Source organism: Pseudopipra pipra, chromosome 9, assembly GCF_036250125.1.
Source record: "Pseudopipra pipra isolate bDixPip1 chromosome 9, bDixPip1.hap1, whole genome shotgun sequence".
In the NCBI taxonomy this organism is placed as follows: domain Eukaryota; kingdom Metazoa; phylum Chordata; class Aves; order Passeriformes; family Pipridae; genus Pseudopipra; species Pseudopipra pipra.
Window position 1 is genome coordinate 27940468 of NC_087557.1, and position 22050 is coordinate 27962517.

A 22050-nucleotide genomic window follows, 5' to 3' on the forward strand; every position below is an offset into this window, starting at 1 on the left:
GTTAAGTTCCTAAAATCATGTAAAAGCAAATACACAGACCCACTTCCAATACAAATACTGTCCTTATTTTGATTTCATCGTTGATGAAAATGCAGTATACAAACTGAAAACAAACAGTGGCAACACAGAATGAGAACAGCAAATATAATCCACATTTAAACAAGAACTGTATATAAACTGTATGTTTACCCAAGTGCTGTTTCAGAATTTCAGTTAAGACTTTTATAGTAAGTCCCTCTGAGAAGCCACTAACCTTTTATTGCTTTTTACAGATTCCCCCTGCAAGGATTTGTAGATATTTGTCTTATCCTATTGGAAACCAAAGAAGCTGAACCAATAACTTCTTTCATCCTTTTTTTTTTCCTTAAAAAAAAAAAAAAAAGGCAAGCAAAACCAGACTTCAGCAATAAAGTAACTTCCCCAGGAAAAAAAAAATAACACGATTGTGTGCTGCTTTGGAAGTGGTCCTGAGAAACCACAAACCATCAGTCCCATAGGAGTTATAAGAGTTTAATAATAAAGGCTTAACACAGCCTCAATACCACATACCATTACAGCAATACACTCCACAGGCCAAGCCAAACAGGGAATATGAGAATCCATCCCAACATAAGGCTGTAATTTGGCACATCCTCATTCAGACGCTCAAGCTCTGAGGTCTGCGCTGCTTTCCATGCATAATCCATGGAAGTTGCTCATTCCACACCCCCGCTCTCCAGATACTCCTACGGACTCCTACAGAACTGCAACCTGTATTTAATAACATTTAATGTAATTTCTACCTCCAGAGCTTGATCAGAGACCAGATATCCTGCAGAGCTCCATCAGATGGAATGGGGATGGCAACTGCAGCACCATTAACAAATAAAACTTTGATTCAGAGTCAGAATGAAAAGAAAAAAAATAGGTGCTTTATTTTTACTGCAGAATTCAAAGACTGTCATTCAGCTGTCTCCTTTTTTCTGCTGAGTACTGAAAAGGACAGGATCAAACACCCCAATAGCCATCAAAATTTATTTTCTATTTCAGATCAATATTCTAGAACATGACACATACCAGAGAAGAAACACTTAATGCATAAAACTCTTCGTAACTTGCTGACACAGAAATCAATAATAAGAAAAATTATTTTTATGTTTTATCTAGTCAGGAAATGAAGCTCACAAGAGTAGTGCCACTCTTAAAAAACATGCTACTGTTAGGATTCATTTGGCAAGAAGATCTGCCTTAGAACATCTCTTGCCCCAAAGAAAAAATATTTTGACTAAGACCCATTCTTATCATGACAATGTAACATTCTGGATAATTCTTATACCCAAGGAATTGAACAGAACTGAATAATTTCAATTCTGTTTCACAGAGATCTCAGATACCTAAAGCATGAACCTCCTTTCTCAGATTTAGTAAAACACGACAACTGCCTGCACTTATAAACTACTTGACAGGGCAATCTTCACTTCCCAATGCACTGTTTTATTTGCTGAAGATGTATTTAGGGAAGGGCTAAGCAATTTACTCAGTTTGAGCAGTGTAATTCTAACATTTTCAATATCTAAGATAAGAAATAGATGATGACACACATGAAGCACAGGCACGCTTCCTAATCACAGATGTGACAGAGAATAGCAGCAAATAAAGGGACTGCAAGTTTTGGCAAGCAAGACATATGCAGAGTTTCAGTCCAGTGCTGTCTGCAACTGATAGGAGATCCAGGTTCAAAGTTCAAACTTAGTCCCTTTATGGGAAGGAAAAAGTCACTCGACAACAAGACACATCTTCAGCAACAGGAAACATCTTATTGTAAAGAAAAGAACGTTTCCAATAAACCCTGGATTTAATAAATTGTCTTAAAACAAGGCTGCACTAAATTTGAATTCCTGTTCTGTGTGCCACCTGGCTATACTTGTTTCAGTACAGAGGTGTGGGAACAGGCTGGTGCTTGTTTCAGATAACGTACCTGTGAGGGAAGATTCACCCTCATTTGGGAACATGCATCACTGTGAAATATCCTAGGAATGGAAAAATTTCATTCTTATCTAAATATTAATTCACTTATGCACTGTACAAAGTGAAAAGTTTCTTCTGCATTGTTGCTCTGGCCAGTATCTCTTTAAATACCACTATAAAGCACACAGCACTAAAGAAGGCCAGTAGGTTCTCTCTCTGTTTCCGTGGCTGACCCAACACAACTCTTTTATTGATAGCTGACTTCATAGCCAAGATTAGATCTGAACTTGAACTCCTTGGCCCTCCACTCTGTCCAGACATCAGGTCCCTTTTGTGCTTCAGCCTGGAGCCATCCAACTTCCACACCAAGAACCTTGACACAGCCCACAGAGGCTCAGCACAACCTCTGCTCTGGGGAGGGCAGGCACAGCTGGTTCAGAGCTTGCCCCTGCAAACTCATGGGCAAACCAAACCACAGCCAGTAGGGGCAGTTTTGCTATAACCCCTGCAGCTCTGAACAAGTCCTTTGATTAAATTGTTTCTCATCTATAAAAATAAACAATCTGCTTTTTTCCAAATACCCTTGGATAAAAGGCTTGAGAGCCAAGAATAGATATAGCAAAGTATTATCACTTGTCTGGGGAATTTAATGTGGCGTGGAGATCTCCTTGTTACATTGTAAACAGAAAGTAATTCTCTATCACCTCTCAATTTCCTGTAATTTAATTGAAAATACAGCTCTTTTAGTGATACAGAACTTGAAAGATGTCGTAATATTTCTTTAACGAATATTTATGAATTTCATGGAACCTAACCAACCTTTACACTTGCTGTTTTGTGCACTGCTCCTTTTTCATCAGGGCATTTGTAGCGAAGTGGCAAATGAACTGCAGAAGGAACAACACTCACGTTCTGAACAGATGTATTTTTAAAACGGTCTGAGCGTGCCAATTTTATTTATTCTGCAATGAATGAATGGAATGAAAAGATGTGGTGTCCTGCGCCAGCTGGCAAATGCTTCAGAAGGATATTACATTGCTATTGTCTTCAGCAGGGCCCAAATAACTGTTTGGTAGCAAGAAGGGCTGGTATGTTTTACTCATAAGATCAGTATTTATTCGGATCTGCTACATAACTTCGCAGTGATGTGACCAACACACTGAGCATCCAACATGTGCAGCTCCTCTGTGTCCATCACAGCTCCCTGTTCCAGGGGATGGCCAACACATCAGCCTCTCCCACTGCTCCTTCCAGAAGAGAGATGGACAGTTCCCAAATACAAAGGAAAAGGGGAGATCAGGATGCTGTAGGTGTTGAATCAAAATATACACGGCTTTGAGGAACACAGCTGTGGAGAAGGTACAGAACTCCATAAAGTCACAAAAACACCCAGGCCAAACTCTACCAAGAAAGCTGGTATCCAAGAGGTTCTTTCCCTGATGGAGAGAAATCCTTTCAGTAATCCCAGTATTTTAAGGAGGTTGTGATCTCCTAAGCCAAGCTCTATATTTTAGTTTGAACTATTATTGTAGCACGAAGTCAGTCTAGTCCCAAATTCCACAGTGGAACATACAATAAATTACAAAACAGTAGAATTTCTCTCTTCTAAGATAACAATCCATGTGGCAAGAAAGAAAATGGATACTGGCAGTTGGGGAATTACACAGCACAAAGAAAACTAATTCTGTATTTTCATATTGCAAACAAAATATATATTGTTCGCTTGGATACTATAAAATCTAAAGCATTCATAATTAGAAATAAATTGCTTTACTCTTGTTGCATTTTTATTAAATATGGACATGGGATTTTACCTTAACAAAACACAGTCTAAGAGCTGCGTCTTAAACTTACACACAACTATCAGAGAGCTCTGGAAGGCTGATGCACATTATTCGTTGTTTTACATAAATAAAGATATCTGCAGGCAATTAATGACAATCAGGACAACAACTATTTTAATAGCCTTGTCTGGGTTTTACGCCTACTGGAACCACTCAACTATTTTTTCCTCCCTCACATGGAAAAACCTTTTTCTGTGTGTTGGCTTTTCCGAGCCAGCGCTCAGGAACCCCTCCTTTCTCAAAAGCAGAAATACAAATACTTCCCATCAGGAAGCTCACATTCTTGAGTTTGTTTGAAAATGATCTACAACTTACGATATTAAGCCAATGGTCAAAAGCCTCCCAAAGCCTTAAAGCACACAACATCTGTCCCAGCTGCCAGAATAACTGCCAGCAAGGTCACATGCACAGCTTTACAGGGATACTTGTCATCTCTCTCATCTCTGCCCAGAGCACAAGCAAATGACAGGAAGAAGGAAGGTACAAGAAAAGTGTATGAGCATAAAACATCTTCTGAATACAAGTGCCTCGTAGGCATCTTCTCTAGAAAATGGCCATGTCTGAATTTCTTCTGCATTACAACGACCTAGATCATTTATTATCATGAAAGGTGATACTGAACAGAAAGTCTGTTGGATCCATTTTTCACTCACGTTTTTTTGCAGTTTGGGGCCGGGGGGAAGTTTGGGGGAATTTGTATAGTTTTTAACAGCATCGCCACAACTGATTCCAAAATCTGAAGAGTATGTGATTTCATAAGTAGTGGACGTACATAGGGAGATACTGAGCACAAGTTCTTCCCCAGCTGAATGGTTTGAGGAGCAGCTTTTGTGCCTTCAGCTTGTCTTTACCTTACAGACACACTAACTGGCCCACAAAGGGTATTATGTCTACAACAAAAGCCTTCACGTCCTAAGCCAAACATCAACACAAGCAAATCGGAAATAAAGATGTTCCCAGAGTATCTGCCTGACTATGAAAGCTCTCATACTCAAGAGGAAAAAGCATCAAAAAAGCTCCCCCCCCAAAATCACAGTAACTTTGAGCAATGCATATAGGGATGCTCATTTCCTATTATTTTCTTTTACAGAAGTGCTCGATTTGAATTTTTAAAAAAAGCTTCATAAAAACATCAGAAAAATAACCCAGAGATGGACTAAATCCTGTCAGTAGTGCCTCATTTCCATGTGCAGAAATTGTAGGACAATGAAAAACTTATTGAAATAGCAGCTGCAGGAGTGGAAGTTGATCACCACACCACCCAGCCCCTGGACAAATACAGCTGGAGACAATCTAAAGGAAAAGTGTTCCTCCTATCACACCACATACAAAAATACAATGAATCCCTTTAAATCAGCACTTGGAAGAGAAAAAAGCCAGTGAGAAAAAAAAAATTAAAATAATTCCAAGGCATCCAGAAGGTTAAATAAGAAGCAGCATTGGTTCCAGTCTAGGATTGATGGAATTAAACTGCTGAGCACTTCACTGAAAAAGTAGTACAAGTACAAAAGCAAGCCAGCCTTCTTTAAAAAAATAACTCACAGTGAAGTTTCCAAGTCAGCAGCAACTAAAAGCACAACCAAGCTGCCACTCCTCTAAGGACCAAAAGGACAAAAAAAAAGGTGCCACTCTCACCCCCAGCTACAAGAATATTTACTGTCCAAGGATAAATTGTATTTAAAAGATCTTTGACCATCAGCCTGAAGCTTGCAGTGACACAAAGCTTGTGTGCAAAACTGGAGTAGGCAGTAAATTACCAGAGAACTACGCTGCATCCAAACATACTGGGTGACCCTGTTTGGGAAAGCCACAAAGTCTCTTGCATGTTTGCGACAAGCAAACAAAAATGCCTCTAGAAAACAAAACTGAACAAAGAAAGCACCCCAAAAACAGAAAGAAAAAAACAACCCACATCAACTGACTATTCCAATGAAAATACCATGACAGGGGAACAGCTTGCTTAGAAACAGTAATCCAGCATCCAGTAGTGGCAGCATCACCAAAACAATTTTTTTTTTTATTAAGATCCTGTGAAACTGCCAACTCTATTTCACCAAAAGCTGAAACTTCAGAAATTGAGAGATGCCAAGAGCAACTCCCGTTCTAATTCAATTCCACAAAGAAAATCCACTGTAATCTCAGAAAGACAAAACTTCCACAGCGTTCCACAACAGACTCCATTCCTTATTAGCATTTCCAGCCACCTGCTGAAGTGTGCTCCCAGCCAGGATTTCACAGGCTCACTGGGATTCACAAATTTTAGAGTTTCACAAATTTTGGACTACTCCACTAGCAAAACTCCTTATAAAAGGCAACAGTCATTTTATTAACCTTATTCTAAAACAGCTGCCTCATCTAACACAACTTGATTTGACTGGCAAAAAAACCCCAACAGCTTGATGTTGGCAGGTCTGAGATCAGTTCAGAAATGGAAAATGGCCTCTTCCTGGTTTGTGACAAGTCATCAATGTTGGCAACTTTTTGGCCCCAAGTTTGACTGTGAAATTGCCTGCACAGCTGAACAGATGATAGGGAAAGAGAGGAGAGGATTAAGTGAAGGGAGACAGCAATGAACAGGGCATTCTACAAAAGAAGAATATTGCAGAAGCCTGAGACAGCAGTTCACAAAACACAAAGGCCTGCTGATCACTCCGAGAAAGCAAACTCTATGTTTCCAAATGGCCTAAAGCTGTTGGTTTTTAAAGTCAGGGTTTGGCTGTAGGGGAAGAGCTTCTTTTGGTTTTGTGAGGTTTTTAAACTTTAATAAAAGAGCATCTTTCTCAGGCAGGATAACCTTGACATTCCCTCTAAACCACACTAAAACAAACATTCCCGTCAACTCTCCCGAACCAAATCAAGTAATGGCAACACTAACCATCATAGGTGCTTATTCAAGGTGATACACAAAGCCCAGCATCAAGAACAAGGACTCCATATGGAAAAACGCAGGCCAAAAGCAGGATTTAGGGCCAACTTCAAAATTGCACATATGGAAGAGAACTGCAACCACCTTAAGATCCTCACTGCATCCAGGCAGCTCGTTATCACCAGCCCCGGGCCCAGTGACACTCCAGAGAAGGAAATAAGAGTTATCAGTTGCAGCAGAGCACTCTCCCACAGCTGGTTTTAATTAAGTTAATTTGGCAGTAGTGACTGACAGCAAGCAGAGCCTTCTAAAATCACTTTGCAAGCATTTTTGCCAGTATTTCACCATCTGTGATGACCAGGAATACTGGATGCTAACTAGGATCTGTCAGAAGCACAGCATTCAAGAGCACTGTATCCACTCTCCTTTAACATCATCAGGTACAGCCACTGCCTACAGATAATGGGGTGTGGGGAGGAGATGCAGAACTTGAGGAAAGGTATGGGATAAATTCCAATGAGAAAACCACTCCTGAAAAAGCAGCTGGACCTCTTGCCAGAATCCCACTGTACCTTGGCCATACCTCTGGTACATGAAACTTATAAATGGCCACGTGGATACGGAATGGATTTTGGAGCTGTAACAAACAGAACAGCCTACATAATTCCTAGGCTAGTTGTGCAGTTTTTCTGTTGTGGATACATACAGGGTAGGACAGCTTTACCAGGAAGAAATGCACCATGATCTCAGAACAACGCAGGGCATGGCCAGGCTGTGCAAATATAAGCCCCATTAAGGGAATAGGAAAGGGTCTAGCAAGGGAGTAACTTTAATGACATCTAACTAGATGGAAGTTTTTTTCTAAAGTAAATCTGTGTCCAGCAATTGGAATCAGAGAGACTAATGGCATCAGTACCAGCACTGGTACATGAGACCAACTGAACAAAGGAACAAATATCAGTAAATATAAGTTAAGAACATGCCAAAAGAAAGTATAGCCTTCTGCAGGAACATTTAGCACTTACCCAGAGCTGGTCTGTCTGGCTCACTCAAGATATAAATATCCGATACAAACACCCCAATTCAGTTTAAAACATGCAACCTGGCCAACTCACAGTAAATGCAGACTGGCATATTAATGCTACTGACACTCAAGTCAGGGCAGTCAGGGAACTAAGCCTTAAGTCACAATCAAGGCAAAGGAAACAAGGCAAATTGTAGGATCATAAGTCTGGGCTTCAGGAGAGCAGAACTCAGGGACCTGCTTCACAGAAACCCACAGGATATGGGCCTTGAGGTCCAGGAGAGTTTGCTGATTTTGAAGAATGACCTCCCCCAAGCTCAAGAATCATACAGCCAACATGCAGAAAATCATACAAAGGCACAATACTTAAACATAAAAAGAATGCACACAAGAGGTGGGAGTAGGGTCAGGTGAGCCAGGACAAATGTAGAGACACTGCCCCAGTGTGCAAAGACAGGCTTGGGAAGGTCAAATCCTGCCTGGAGTTGAAAATGGAGAGGGACGTGGAGAGGAACAAGAAGCACTTCTACAGGTAATTTAGCAATAAAAGGAAGATAGGGAAAATATGGGCCTCCTGCTGAGAAAAAAAAATATGGAAAAGGCCTGGAGAAATGGGCAGACAGATCTCATAAAGATCAGTAAAGAAAAATGCAAAGTTCTGCTGTTGAGGAGGAATAACTATGTCTTACAGGCTGGGTGCCAACCTACTGGAAAACAGCTTTGCAGAGAAGGACCTGGGAATCCGGGTGGAGCAGCTGAACTGAGCCAGCAATGTGCCCTGGTTGCAAAGGTGGCCAACACCACCCTGGGATACATGAGGAGGGGGACTGGGGGGCCCTTCCCTCGGCTCTGCACTGGGGGGGCACTGCTGGAGGGCTGGGGCCACTGCTGGGCTCCACACTGCAAGGGAGACACACTGGAGCGAGTCCAACAGGCTAAGATGATTAAAGGATTGGAGCATCTGCCGTGAGGGGAGGCTGAGAGAACTGGGATTGTTCGGCCTTGAGCAGGGAAGGCTCAGGAGGATCTTAGTAATGTAACCTGATGGGAAGGATTAAAGGCGGCAGAGATGGACTCAGAGGTGAGGTGCCCAGTGAAAGCACAAGAGGCAACGGGAACAAACTGGAAAGCAAAAAATTCTGTTCAAACGTAAGAAAGAACCATAAGAGCACAATGAGGGTGCCTCGAAGTCTCAACTATTTTGTGACTGTGAAACACCCCTGTTCTATATCAGCATTGCTTTCAGGGTTTTAGTGCAAGTTCTGCCGCTCACTTGAGACTGACTCAGAACAAATTAAATGCAGAGGAGTCAACTGCAAAGAAGACAAACTTTCCAGTCAACTGCAAAGGAGACAAACTTTCCAGTCTGCTGGCAATGCTATGCCAGGCAAGAAGTCTTAATAATGTGTTTCAAAGTGAGAAACTGAATTTATCCCGAGTAGAGCACAGGATAAATGTAATAACTACAAGGTTAAGGTTCACTTACAAAGATTTTCCTTCCCAGGATAATGAAATATATTGTTAATGGCTACTATTTGAGTCCAGGAGTGAAAATTCAATGGTCCTGCTGAGGTCATGACTATTACCCGTAATAAACTGTTCTTTACTACTGGCTTTCACAAGAGAAGCAGCCAGTTAAATACAACAATGTGCAAATTGGAGTGTTCTGGCCAGGAATCAACCTGAGTTAGCTTGCAGGATCCAGGCAGTTTCTCTACAGTTGTTTCAGTGTACTCAACATGACTCATGTGTCCTGCACCCACAAACTCCCCCCTCGAGTTTCACCCATAAGAAGATTTCAAGCAGGTGGATTATTAATGCCCTGCATTCTGCCAGTGAAAATTTAAATAGTGATGTCACAGAAGGCACAGCTTCCCACCACAGCCCCAAACAGCCCCTTCCCCCGTGTCCCTTTCTTTGAGCCATCACAAGAACTCCTCTGGCTGAACAGTCAGACTGGCAAAAAGCTTTTCCATTTTGGTCTTCTGCTGGTTTGGAGCAGGCTAGCATTGTTTGACACACCACCAGGTGAACAGAAACAGGTGGATCAAGGTAAGTGGTAAAAACAAGGGGTTTGGTTGAAGCACAAAAATAGTCCTTAAAAATGTTGCCATGTAGTCACTTAGAGCAGATTTGCCACAAAAATCAACATACCATGTAACTATACCGCAGGAAACTTAAGATTTGGAAAGCTCAGGTCCTTTCCACAGGACTGAAATGATCCCTGGCAAAGTGGTAACATTCCTTAAAAGCGGGTCTTAAATAACAGCCCACCTGTTGACAGTCTAATAAAACCCAACTCTAGTGAACAGCAGCCAGAGACTACGCAAGAATGTGGTAAATAAAACACAGGAGGAGAGATTAGGGCTGTCCAACACAAGAGAGGGAATAACTGCAACTTTGTCCCCAAACCTGTACTGTTCTTTTTTTATACTTTATCTCCAGAAGAAAAACTCTCTGGAAAGCTCCAGCACAATCAACTCCTCGATCTAGAACAAAGAAGGAACAGTCCTTCCACAACACTGAAGGAAAAACAAGCCGTATCAGAAGACACATCTTTGAAGCACTTCTTCTGACAGCAAAAATAACGAGAAAACCTTCATACTTAACTGGGGAATTGTCCACAAAACTACTTAGTAAATCCATAAATGGATGCTATGAAGACGAGGCAGTGATCCAAAGATGACTATGTAATAACATGTCAACAGTTCCAATGAACAATATATCAGGAGCAAAAAAAAGGTTTTTTCCAAGCTCTGTGTGAAAAAACTTTTTTTATCTTGCACCAACAGTACCCTCTGCTGTTCCAAAGCAGCATTGCACAAGGTGACATCCAGCCCTGGCCATCGGGAACACTCAATTCATCAAAACCACCTACCTAGTGTGTTAATGAATTAATTCATTAATTCACTTCCTGTAAAGATGTTCCAAGTGTGTTGATTTCTTCCCATTACAGAGCCATGTTTTGGGTTGGCTGTGATGTCAATCTGTTTATTGTCCCAAGACCTTCTTCCATGACTGGAAAACGACATATGGTTTTACCCCTAAAAATAATTTAAAATTTTAAAAAAAAAAAAAGGTAAAATTTAAAGACTATCCTTTAAGGAAGATGAGAGTCAGTCAACACCACAGTAGTATTTTCTGGTTCATTTCTGTAAAGCCAAAACAGGGTTTCAGATTTTAAAAGTAGCGTACTGTCCAACAGCCACACATCAGAGAAATCCAAATACTCTATCAGAAGGTTCTTCAAAAAGCAAATTGAGGGATACATCCCATCTGCAAATGGCCCAAGGTATCTGATATCCTCTGACAACCCATCATCCCATGGTGGAAGAAGGGCCATCACACTGCAGATTGAGCACAGCAACATCAGAAACAGGGAGGTCACACAGAGAGTCCCTTAGGCTTGTCCTGAGATGAAGATTCCAGACCCATTCACAGAGGGTCACTGTGAACCTTCAGCACCAGCCCTAAAACGTGAGGTGACACCACCCTCACAGTGTTTAGCTGATCACCTTTGTAGCAGAGAAATTCAGAAGCTGGGTGCACTACTCTTCTTCTCACCTCATGTGCAAGGCAAGGGAGGATAAGCAGAGACTATGTGAGCACTACAGGGCAAAAAATGCCTCTAAGTGCAGTTTGAAGCAGAGGCATCCTCACTGCAGGATGCCTATGTGAACAAGCAGCAAGGAGGAAAAGTCACACGAGATGGTTTCACGTCTCCATCAGAGCTGACACAGAACCACATTTTTATAGATTTCACAGCAACAGCAACAAGACTTCCAAGTGTATGGCAAATACACAGATATTTGAATCTTGGCAAGGGAACACAGAACTTCCAGGGCACATAATGGTGTTAACGAGTTACAGTGAACAGCAAGCTGATCTGAACTGGCACCACAACACTGAAACACCTTTGCACTGAAAAGCATGAACTAGAGCACAACTGCAAACCACATTTTTCTACTCCCCTCATACAGACAGAGCCTCCAAAGAAATCCATTCTGGAGTACCACAGTCCAAGAAACATATGCACAAGTTATAGCATCTTCAGAAGCAGCAATGATCATATGCTAAAAAAATCCTCCACTACAAAGATTAAAAATCCCAAATCAGAGGAAAATGAGACTGAAAGAAGCTTATCCACTAATCTAAAATCCATAACACATGTTCAGGGGAGAAAAAAAAAATTAAAATAAGAGAAGGTGAGGACCAGAAAAGCTTGCAATGGACTTGATTGTGGTCAAAGTGATTTACAGTAGACATCAGGAAAAATCTGTCTACAGGGAAGAATAATTAAGCACTAGGATAGATTGGCCAAGTTTCCATGTTTAGATTGTATAGAGTACTTCTGACATACGCTGGCACAAAATGATGTTAAAAATATGGTTTCTTAAGGCCCAGAGAAAGATCTCCTGCAGTTCTTTCCAGGACTATTTGCTACAATTTCCTATGAAGGAAAAGATTTTGTATAGCCATTGTTAAAAAATGTAACTTGTAAAACAAGCAGTAATATTTAAGATCAGAAAAATCAAGAAAATAAACAGTACTAGAAATCTGTACATTCATCTACACTTAAGAAAACAGGACAATCAGTTTACAAATTAAATATTTACTTAAGTATCTTACAAAGTACCTAAACTGTATACAAAAGCAAAGGAAACTGCCTTGTACTTCCAGCTCATGCCCCATTGGTTTCTTAATGCCAGTGAGGTAGCTGGACTAAAAGACAAAGTGCCCAGAGTACAAAAATGCAAGATAATGGCACTGAGGTACACAACATAAATATGAAAATAAGTTACAGCAGTTAAAAATAAATACTAATTATTCTTTCAAAACTTAAATAGGTATTTTGGAACTTAACATCACCTCTTTCTTAGCTACAGACTGACTGTTCACCACCACTACTCTCACATCTTTCTGCTGCCAGTGCTTTAAAAAAAAAAAAAAATTAAGTTTCAACAATTTTTAACATCAGGACAGCAAAAAGGAGTGTTCTGCTTTATGGCAGAAGAGACATTATTTTTCAGTACAGCCTAAGGCCTAAGATGTTGCAATCACAGCAACCTAACTTCTTTCTCAGTACAGCTGCCCAGCATCCATCTAGAAATTTGAGACATGTTCAAGCCTGTCCTTTAAGAGAAGCCAAAAGCATCTGCCTTGATGCAGAAACAACATGGAGGAGAAGAGAAATTAAAAATTCTTGACATGGATTTGCTCCTATCTTAAAGATGAAACTTCCAGTATACAAACGCCTGCACGTGTTTATAATCCTGCCAGAGCACAGCATCCAACATGCAATTACAGGGGATTTATACCCCACGTGACGGCACAGAAACACATTCCCCAAACATTTTATTGGACCAGACAGACATTCCGGAGACGAGGCTTCACACTCTACAGGATGTAGGAAGGGAACCACCCAGCAATCAGTGCAAAATGAAGCCTTCTGGAAACATTCATCCCAATAACTCCCACTGGACAGGGACAAAGGAAATACCACAAATAATGCTTTTTAATTAAAATGTTTTATGAAGTGTACAAGACACGGGCTAGGAGGAACTGATAAAACCTATTTTAAGATAAAATACCTGGGAAGAAGAATATATTCACTTCTCAACTCCTACTGAAAGAAAAGAAAAGAAATCATGGTGTTTGTTACTGAATATTAGCTTGCATGCTTTGGAAATCTCACCTTTCAAGGACAAGTGGAGCTGCTGTGAAGAAGAGACAACCACTACTGTTGGTATAGTCACTGCAGGCAGAAAAACAGATAACTGTGTGCTATGGTTACCAGGATTCAAAAGGGATATAAATTAGCAATATACTACACTGTGGTTGCCACCAGCACACATCTTCTTGCACAACTAATAAAATAGCTCAAATGTTTCTATACCACAGAGATTTTTGTATCAATGAAGTAATTCATGGGAGAGACTTAAACAGCTTTGTGTGGATGACTGACTGAAAAAATAAACTACCTCAAAAATAGTTTGGAAAACAACATCTGTGCTACACCAGAAACTCCAGAACTAGATGGAATTGAAAAAAAAAGGTCCAGAAAGTTGAAATATGACAGAATATGCAATACAAATGCTCAAAAGGATTAGAAAAACCAAACACAAGTACACAAGGAGGATGCAACACATTGCAGACTTCCCCTGAAACTGGCTGCAAACCCAAATTTATAGTCACTTCCATAACGATCAAACCTGGGTTCAAATATCTCCACAGTTTTAGTTACAAGCCAGACATGCCTAACAATTACAGCTGGCAGCAGCAGAAGCAGTTAAAACACAGCAGTGTTCCCACCCAGTCCAGCTCTTTTCAGCAGCACTGCCTTCTGCAGAGGGAACCAATTACAACATGCATGGCCTCCCCTGCAACCATCATCTTCACACCAGTCCTCCACTTCTGATTACACAGCAGTCTCTAACAGCCACCCTCTTCCAAACAGTTCTAGTTCTGAGCTTACCAAACAGCTGTGTGTCAAGCACTCAGAGCCTAAATTAGTAGTATTGCACAAACAGCCACTGCCTTTCCTCATTGACCTTCTCAACTGCTGAGTTCTGAAATTTCAAGAGAGCGCTCTGATTATCCTGGAATACCCCACTTCTCACGCTGTCTTCAGGTCTTCACTTTATACCTATAACTGCATTTAAGAAAAAAAAAAAAAAAAAGTAGTCATATGAAACATGTACTCAATGTCCACACCATCCTGCAAGTCCTTCAGGGGAAGGAAGTGACAATGGCTGCAAGTTACACACTAGGATGTTCAGACTGGACGTCAGAAAAAACTTCTCCACTAGAGCACCATCAAACAGGATGCCTAGAGAGGGCCCCTGGTGCCTGAAGTTTGTTTTTCTACTCATCACTCTGTTCTCTACTCCCTTAACAGTGACTGCTGTTGGACTGATCCTCTTGAGAAGCAAAAGGCCTCTGTGGAAGCAACATCAATATCTGTATTGTTATTGTATATTCAACATATTCAATATCATACATTCCATGTTAAGTGCCCCTTCATTGGTCTGGCATTTCTTCAACAAACTCCACTACATGCACCTCCAGTGCAGCACAGGCACAATAAAGAGGTCTTAGAACCAGAAGGTGCAATACCCAAAAGTACACGGAATAATTTCACTGACATAAAACAGCAAAAAAAGTTTAGGCCGGGGGGCACGGGGATACCCAAATTAAAAACCACAAAGCTCTCCAGATGACAATGAGCCCTCTGTTCTACTGCATCACGCTTGGTCTCTAGGGGAGGGCTCCAGACAAACAAGGGATTGTGCAGATGATCAAACCCTGGGGCACCAGCACGAGGCCTACGAGGAGGGACTGAGGGAAGGAGCTTGTTTAGCCTGCAGAAGTCAGCGCTTCGGGGACACGAAAGGGCAGCCCCCCAGCAGCTGCAGGGGAAAACAGAAACCCCTGGTTTTGAGATGATGAGAGGCAGTGGGTAGAAGCTGAACTGAGAGATTTCAACTGCTGGATGTAAATAAAAGTCGGTTTACCACAAAGATAGTGAAACTTTGGAAAACACTGTACAGAAAGGTTGTGTTCCAAAAACCTCCATTCTTGGAAGTTTTCAAAACCTGACTGGATAAAGGCCTTAACAAAAGGTCTCAACAAAACAACTGATGCTGCATTGACCAGGAGAGAGAGTTCCTTACATTCCTTTCAACTAGTATTATACTATAATTTCGCAAAGCCTTTCTCTGTTCTTAAAAATAATTAAGATTTTTCAAAATATTTTAAACCTGAAAGAATTGGACATTAAAAAAAATCCATGTAGGTTTATTTTCTTCCAGCTTACCATATCTGGACACATAACACAAGATGAAAATGGGGGTTTTTTCCACTTTTTGCATGTGTACACATGTATGCACACAACTGTGAGTGTACCACAGTTATATTTAGTAAAAGAGCTCTGTTTACTACTAAGCTGCAATGATAATGGCTAAATGGAATCAGAGAGAAATATACAAATAAAAATTCAGGTGAGAGAGGCACAAAGGATTCTGCTTTAAACAACAGAATAAAGACAGAGACGGAGATTCTGCTCCAGAGAAAAATCCACTGCCTTCTTAATTTGCTACAAAAATGAATCAGGAAGGGATTGACTGGTCACACTCCAAACCAGCCTTAATTTACGTCTCAGGATCAAATGGAGCCAGAAGATGGAGCATTATTAAGGTTTTCTGAGCTTCAAAACAATGATATAAGAAAGTAGCAGAAAAGAAACCAGCATCAACCACAGGCTAATTCTGAATATTTATTTCCCAAGCCTAATTCCAAATCTTGCCCCGCTTTGCTAGAATAAATCTTTCATCTTCAAGCTGATCTTATATCAACAGTTACCTCATGCAAACCTAAGAAGTACAAATATTAGTTGCTTTCAAAGAAATAATATAATATGTGCACTTGATCTTCCAGGTGCTTACAACATAGGAAACATTTGGAAAAGCACAGCTTCCATCAGAGTATATTTTTTTCCTAGTAAATTCACATAAAGAAATTTAATACCTTGAAGTACTATTCATTGTCCTTCCTAATCTGGCTTTCTAAAATCTTGGTTAGTCACACCCTCTGAAGTCTTTCCAACCTCTATACAGATACTAAATTATTTTCTGAACCCAGATAAATTCTTAAGAGTCTCATTGTAATTTCTACAAAATTATAAACATGTCATCATCCCTTGGCAGAGGACTCCAGCATTTTTTGGTCTTCAGTTCCCACAGACATTCTACCTGAAGAAAAGCAATTCAAATTATCAAATGTATCTTTATTCTTTATTCTCCTTCTCTGCTTCAACCCCTGCAAAAATGATCTCGGGATTAAAAGCAACCAGATTTTCTCCACAGCACAAACCCATGAGACAAGATTAAATAGTTAAAACTTGTCTTCTTTCTCCTCAGCAGAAGTCTTTTAAATAAAACAAGCTGTTCTGTAAATAAATGAAGTAACAAAGCCTGGTTTCCTATAAATTTTAGAATTATCTAGATTTTCTTCCCTCTACAATAACACAAGCATGGTACTCAAAAATCTTACATGGCTGTGTAATGTCTTCAATCTCCCTGGATTCTTTGGGCATGTGTAGAATTTCAACTGAATGTAAAAGAACAAAAAAAAAATAAAATCCAGCTATTAGGGTAAGACACTAAAGACCTTGTGAATTGGAGTGTCAGGAGGTAAAACCAGAAACCTGTCACAGGATGGGACTTGGTCAGATAATGAAAATAGCTACTGGCAATAGCAGTGGACTGGATATAACGTGTTTTTTTGGTTTGGGGGTTCGTTAGTGGTGGTTTGGGCGTTTTTTTGGTGGGTTTGATGGTTTGGTGTTTTTTTTTTTTTAAACCCCCCACCCGCCGCGGGCTCTGCTGCCCCCGCGCGGTGTCCCAGAGCTCCGCGGGGATCCCGGGACATTCCCGCAAAAACACCGCCCGGAGCACGTCAGCGTGCCTGGGGTGGGTTGAAAATAACATTTCCTAAAGAGCTGGAGGGACAGGGAAGGAAAGGCCCCTCTGTATTTTCACGCTGCATCAGCTCAGCCACAGGCTCAGCGGAAACTTTTCCAGCAAGGCAATTCCAGAATTCACTTCACCTTGCCTAGCCTATCGTGTTGTTTAGTCTTCACAAAGATTAAAGCTTTTGACTGGGGGGAAAAAAAAAAAAATTAAGAGCACAGAACCAGGCAAAAAATTATGCAGAAGGAAAAATCACGGTATGCCACACAACTCTCACTTCAAGAATGAGGCATGACGTGCCCTTAAAAAAGAAAATCACTCTTTACAGAAACAGACAAGTATAACAGGAGAAAAATATGTTCACAAAGAAAGAATAGAGATACCATAGCAGACAACTACAGGTGCATTGGATGGAGTTCTCAGGGAGAGAAAACTGACAGTAAATGTCACACGTGTACTGAACATTTTCACACCCTTCAAATCCTGCTGGTCCACCACACGTGCAGGACAGCCAGCTGCAGAGTAAACTGTCTTACAGGCTGCTGTCTGCCTCTTCCAGACAAACAATGGAAAAATTCAAAATTTATCATACAGCTCAGACTTATAAAGAGGTTCTCGAAGAAAGAAACCATCACAAGATTAGTTAACACTGAACAAGGACAAGGACAAGTAAAGCTACTTACAGGGTAATTCCATTCCTGCATAAGGCACAAACAAACACTGCTGCTGAGCATTAGTGTAGAATTATGTCAAAAACTACCAATTTAACACAGAGTGGAAAAGAGTTTTTTTTTAAAAAAAACCTTTTGCCCACACTGTTACATATTAAAATCAAAGTAGCCCTAACTTCTTGAAATTACATTAAAGTCTGCAGTAAAAAATTCTTATCCTAGCTCTTTTTAACGCTACAATTATAAAGTTTTCTAGAAATGAGTGAACTTCCCAATACTGAGTTTTCAGTTCTTACCCTAATGGTTCTTCTCACTTCTACACTGTCATTTCCTGAAGTCATACTTACAGTTAATCAAAGATGGAATTCTGCATCTGCATCAAGGCTCTATCAGAAAAGTGGCAAATCTACCACACAACAGCAGATTTCTCTAGTCCTTCATCCATCCACTCCTTAACACAGGAAGTGTAATTTGCATAGGAGAGTACATCGCCCTTGTTTATGAGCTATTTTTAATTATTCTTAAAAAAAAAAAAAAGTTTTAGTAACTACATCAAGAAACTTAAAGACATTTAAAGGTCCAAACCCACCAGTCTAAAGGCAGCCCCTTCATATAATGGCACGGTCTCTATTCATAGAAGCATAAACTCTTTTTATAATACACCTTGCTGTAATTACCAAACTAACTTAGTGGGAAACAAAATACACAGCAAGCAGAAGTAATATTTTATACAGAACTGAAGCTATCATATTTTTCTAACATGAATAAGGCCTATTTTTCAATCATAGAATGGTTTGGGTTGGAAAGAACCTTAAAAGATTATCTAGTTACAATTCCTCCACAATGGGCAGGGGACACCTTCTGCTAGACCAGGTTGCTCAGTGCCCCATCCAGCCTGGCCTTAAATACTTCCAGGGATGGGGGATCCACAAGTTCTCTGGGCAATCTGTTCCAGTGTCTCACCACCCTCACAGTGAAGAATTTCCTCCTCCTATTTAATCTAAACCAATGTGTAAACTTACCTTTCAAAACTTTAGAAATATCTAAACTACATTTGAAGCATCCTTAAATACGAAGCAAAAATCAGTAAATTCAATCAGAATTAACACATTTTTTCACTATTATTCAATTTGCAGTCTCTTTACATTGTACTAACTCAGGCTTCTGCTTCTAAGGAAGCACCTGACCCAAACACAAAAGCTCTGAACTGAAAGGTATAGAAAATAATGTTATAATGAGTCATAATGAAAAATAATAAAAGCCTTTCCAATGCTCAGATAAGGCACTTCTAACAGAGATTATGGCACCAGTGCTAACAGAAAGAAGCAGCATTACTAATTTCCTAGCAGTTTAACAGAGAACCACCTATGCTCCACTTGGAACATGACAGAATTGTGTGAGGCAAATCTCAAAAGGCTGAAAAGTCTTTGCAACTAAATTCACAGTAATTAGATTTCTAATTATACCCAGAGCATTAGTGATTCCTACGGTTAAAACCGCCTGAACGGTTTTGTTATTTCCCTCTTTCTGAAAGCTCAGTCTTTCATCGTTTGAGCAGAAATTCTAGAAGTTTGAAGAAGATGTATGTTCAGGCACAGACTACAGTTAAAACAGAAGAAAAGAGTTCTTGTGTAAGGAGAGCAAAGTTAAACTGTTCCATTATAAAAAAAAAAAATATTCCCCTTAAAAAAGAAAGAGGCGGCTGTGGTATTGATGCACCTAGAAAGCATGAAGTACAGAGCCTTTTATGTGGTGAATCTGAAGGTTAAAAAGCCCCAAAGCAGCATTCCCAACAGTTCAGGTTGTACACTTAGTTCTTAAGGCACTTGCACAGATGCATCTGAGGCAGCTTCTGGCAGCAGCTTACACTAGTCACATCATACCCTAATTACAGTACCTACATCACTCCACCAGCACTGCCCGGGCAGACCATGTCTTTTATTATCAATACAGCATTTTGAAATACTGCTGTGTTTTTACAAGTACCAGAAAACAACCTCTTCCCCGAGAAAGCAACTTCAGCGTATCGCTCCTCTCCTGAACTACAGACACAGAATGTGTAATTACAGGACAGAGAGTCTCATTTGGCCAACTGGACACGAGATGAAAAGCCTTGAGACCTTTATTCTATTCATAGCTCTGCCCTTGAGCTGCTGCGTGACACAGAAAAATTTGACTTTCCTGTGCCTCAGCTTCCTCTACCTTCCTGAGTCAAGTCTATTTATCACTCTGCATCCTAAAAAACATTTCTCAGTACATTTTTTTGATCTGTGTCTCTAGGCATCATCACAGCTGAGAAGCAATATTTATATGGTATTTTAAAGCAATTCTGAGATTGATTCGTTTGTGACAAAGACAAAAAGATGCAATTGCACTTGTAAATTATTAACTTTGTCAGCATTTATTTAGAGTAAGCCTTCATAGGTAGGAAGCCATCAGCTACTTACTTACCTGTTGTGAAAATTCAGCTTTTATTGATTTCTGTGCCATCTTGTTTTCAATGCGTAGTGCTTTGCAAAAAAAGATACTCCTCAGAACATGCACACTCATTGCACTTAGACAAGATGTCAGTTAAACTTTTCTGTGATTATTAACTCCTTTTGTTCTGTGAGCGATTAAAGGGCACACTTCCTGCACTGCTGCAGTTTGGATGACTCACATGTTTAATCTGTGCCCAAACACTGAAATCCACAACTGTGAAAAACTGATATGCTGTAACAGGGACTGAATTAAAGTAGGAGGGATCCTACCATTATATAAAAAAAATAATAAAATTAAAGATAAAAATGTTTATAAGAGCTTAAAAATGGAAATAGCTAATTTTAACACATTCTGATTTTTTTTTTTTTGGCAGTTGAGCAAGAAATGCTGAATTCTGACCTTAAGAAACATACATATCTTGGATTGTCTAGGCATTTTGTTATTCAAATACCACGAAACTGGCTAAGAAACATCCTGTAGTTTCCATACCTGACTAGAATTTTGGCACTATCCTCACACATTATTACTTCCTCAGGAAAGCAATGCATACAGGAGCAATATAATCATCTAGAGCCACAAAGGAGCAACCACTTGAAATCAGCTACCTCAGGTTCAAACACCTATTCAGGATATTCATGCACAGTACAAATTACTTTTTGCTTGATGCCTGGATGCACAATTACATTCCTTCTGAAGTGCAGAAGAAATACATAATTCATAGAGAGCTACACCTCATGACCCAAGTGTATTTGTCCTTGCAAGTCATACCCAGGTTTGGCTGCTTTATTGCCTCAGCTTGACACCGTGATGTACACCCAGACTGCAATGAGAAAAAATGAGATGTTACAGTGACAAGGTTGGCAGAAGGCAACAATGTAGGAAAAATCTCCTCTGCAAAACATCCCCTAAGCGTGACAGACACGGTCAGAATCAGTACTAAGGTCGCAGCAAAAGCAGATGTTCAACTCGAGACAAATCACAAATTACCTCCTTTGTCCCAACAATGTCAGCAGAACTGATGGGAAGCAGAATTGAAATGGGCATGGAAGGTGCCCAAAGCCAGCCTGACTGCATTAAAGCCAAGGGAGAAAGCCCATGTGATCTGTTCTATAAAATGAGTGATGGGATGGAGCCTCGATGAAGGCTGGTAATACCTTAATCCCTACAGCCACTGCTGCTATGGCCAGACTCTGCACCCGAGGGGATACACGGTGAGGAGGAGAGCCAAAGAACCACTCACAAACAGGGATGAGACAGCCCTCACAAGGAGGTATTGTTTCCAGCTGAACACATTGCTGAGGGGTTCACAGTCAGCTGAGATGAATAAGTCCTTTCACCTCTGAAAGCACTCAGCTGCAGAGCAATTGCTACGAGAGGTAAAGTGCTTTCACTGCAATGTACCTTTCCAGAATATAGAAAGCTGCTGACTTCGACCTCTGAAAATGTATTAGAGGACACAGCTTTGGCTGTATGTAAGACACTGAGTGCTGTTCCTTATGAACAGTATCCCAATCTGCCTATTCAAAGTCACAGGAACCCTTCCCAAAAAATTGCTGGGGGACCAGGGAGAAAATGTACAAGAGTTGAGCAAGTGAAGCAAAGTGAGACACTTAAGTCAGGTTAAGGTCAACTCAGTGAAACAAATGAAAATTGTACTCTGTTTTAAACTGGCCAAGTTCCTCAATGTGCCCATCAGCCAGTCACACAAATGGAGAGAAGGGAAACAGAAAGGCTGAAACAGCAGCAA

The 22050-nt window shown here is 40.4% G+C and overlaps 1 protein-coding gene and 1 long non-coding RNA gene across 15 annotated transcripts in view; one reads left to right on the forward strand and one right to left on the reverse strand.

The window, feature by feature from the left end:
* ST3GAL3 (ST3 beta-galactoside alpha-2,3-sialyltransferase 3) overlaps positions 1–22050 on the reverse strand; it is a 177852-nt gene that overhangs the window by 142672 nt on the left and 13130 nt on the right. The window lies entirely within an intron of this gene.
* LOC135419221 (uncharacterized) lies at positions 9351–10430 on the forward strand. Its single transcript, XR_010432858.1, has 2 exons — positions 9351–9733; positions 10127–10430. It is a non-coding gene; the product is annotated as an uncharacterized LOC135419221 (long non-coding RNA).